Raw genomic sequence first — 2,775 nt, 5'->3', positions numbered from 1 at the left:
GGAGTGGGGCGCCTACCCCCACCCCGAGTCTGTTCCTGCCCTGGACCCTGAAGTCCAGTCGAAACCCACTGAAATGCGCCCCGGTCTCCAAGGCTGACCTCGCCTCGGTCTCCCTACGGCCCGGCACAGCCAGAGCACGCGCGGGGGACACTTGGGGGACAGGGCCACCTGCTGCTCCGCGCTTCCTTCGACGCCCGAGACCTCGGGACTTGTCGACAGCCTGGAACGTTCTGAACACGGCGGGAGCTCCCCCCACGATGCCTCCAAGTGCAAAGTCCCAGTAACAGGTGGCCACAGAAGTGCTTCCAGAATAAGCACTGCAGACAATTACACGCGCAGAAAAGCACTTAAATCCGCGGACAACACACACGCAGCAAGTAAAACACGGCTGCGGCGGGAAGTATTGGCGGCGCGGTCACCTCACTCAGGCACAGGGCGCTCAGCAGCGGCCGCCGCGGCCCCGCTCTGAGAGAATGTTCAGGAACAACCCTCGGCGTGGCTGCGTCTGCTGCATTAGATTTGTAATTACAACCTGTTCAGGTAACTGCTGTATGTATCACCTGCACGTTAAAATCGCAAACCTCTTCCAGACCCAAGCGCCCTACAGCAGGAACTATTTCGGGGTCTCCCGTTACCCCGAATAAAAAGTTACAGCCAAACGCAATCAGAAATTCTCCGGGCCTCCGTGCAGCCGGAGCCGGCTCTGCGTGAGGCCTGCCTGCTGAGCACAGCCGCTCGCAACCGTCGAGATCGCGTGGCATTTCTGACGGTAAAAAGTCATTTATATTAAAAATAATCACAGTGTGAATGGATGACAGCGAATTCTGTTTCTATTGAGGAGTTTTAAGACTTAATCCCCAGACCCATGATTACATGACGGACATTCACCATTGTCGAGTAAACAGTGTCGCTAACACGTCAGCTCTGTCATCGGGGAAATGACAGATTTAGTAAACTAGCCGATGAACATCGAAGGTAAGGCCGGGCCCTGTTTTTCTGAGTTTTCGTACCATTTTAAGCCTAAAATCATATGTTTTATATTTTTAAGTATGTTGTTTTCCAAACCATTATACCAAAAAATAGTATTGTTTTCTTAAAGGGGAGAAATCGCCAGACACGTTTAGAGATGAAACTGTGTATCGGTGAAGTTAATTATCAACCCTAATGCCTCCTTCTTGAGCCCCTCGCCAGGAAGGACTCTGTCTGAAATTAAAAAGATGTCTCTATAAATTAGGTGAGGGAAACTCTCATATTAGAAAAATATGTAAAAGAAGAGAAAAAGCCCAGAGTGAGGAGTGGGGGTATGCGAGGTCTCTCTTTCCTAGAAGGTTAATGATTAAAAGTCTAAGTTCCTGATACAAAAGTTATACATTTTTTATTACTTCGATTCATTCCTTATTAATTCCCTTTTTTGTGTCTTGTTGAGGCAGGAGGTCTGCTTTGCTTTTTGTATTTAGAACACAGAGCTCGTTCTTATGCTCAGGAAACAAATCGCAAGGGAATTTGTAAGAAATACAAAAATCTGAAATCCCCCTCAAAGAAAACACATCCATTTTTGTAAAGCCACTTCACGAATCACAGCTGATTCCTAGGTTTTTTCAGAACCAGAACCAGTGTAACGGTTTTGATATTATTACTCAGATCGAGGTTTCAGGAATTCCAAGTTCAGAACTAATATGTCATTTTATTCCGTCCAATGGAAAAATACTGCATCGATTTTCATGAATAGAGAATTATAAATTCTGCTACCTGAATGTACCTTATTTTTGTCCCAACAGATCAATCAATACGGAACGAAGCACTTATCGTGATGGACGTGACTCGTTTATTTCGATGGCTGCCTGCGGAGGTGACTGTCCCGTGCAGAGCCAGAGCGCCGTGCAGTGGGACATGCGTGTCCTCGCCCTCCACCCCCACGTCTCGCTCACTGAGCTCCGGAGCGGCGCCGTGATGAGTCCGCATCTGCGGAACACATCACGGAGGCCGCTGGGGTGCCTTTGGGAACAAGGACGAGAGCCCCAGTCTGCCAACGTTCCATCCACCCCGCGGCCCCGGAGTGGGGCGCCCGGCTTTACCTCCAGCTTCCTTTCCACTGCAAGCATTGGAGGGAGGAGCTGGTGGCCAGATTCACAAGAAAAGAAGGAGGGACAGGGGACCCGAGCTGCGGACTAAGGCTGCTGGCGGGGTGAGCAGAGGTTTTGAAAAAGGACTTTTGCGGGGGGATTTAGGGGCAGCTACGATGAGAGGAGAGGTGGGAGCTGAGGAGGCTGCGTGTGCCTCAGGACCGTCTCCGAAGCGCTTAGTGACAGCCACTTCCGCTTCGCCTGCTGTGGTTTCTGACACGGCTTCTGACCAGGCCGTGACTTCAGGTTGGGATGTTTCATTGGTCTACTCTCAAGTCACCTCAGTGTTTTACAAAGTGACCGTGTGCCCCTCCCAAGCCCAGAGGCGAGCCGGGTTCACTGTGACTTCCTTCTCTTCCTGCTGCGGGTGGACACGCATGTTCCAACCTGACCGCGCCCGTGAGGTTTGCTAGGACAAACGGCACGTTAGCAACGGCGACGCGAGCAGACGTCTGAAAAGTTTGTCCTCTCCTGCTGCTCAGAACCTTCCACCAGGGCAGGAAGGGCAGAAGCCGGTGCAGCGAGGCCCTCACCGCCCGGCCATCCGGCCGAGGCCCCCGTGCCTGAGCGAGGCCGTCGTGACCGCCGGCCAGCTCCCCAGAGAGCGCTGCCCAGGTGACCGGCCAGGCCACGAGCACGTAACTGTTCAGGC

The sequence above is a fragment of the Pteropus vampyrus genome, unplaced genomic scaffold (genome assembly GCF_000151845.1).
Source record: "Pteropus vampyrus isolate Shadow unplaced genomic scaffold, Pvam_2.0 Scaffold464, whole genome shotgun sequence".
Lineage (NCBI taxonomy): Eukaryota > Metazoa > Chordata > Mammalia > Chiroptera > Pteropodidae > Pteropus > Pteropus vampyrus.
The sequence above is the reverse complement of the archived record's forward strand: the minus strand, read 5'-3'. Positions refer to the sequence as shown.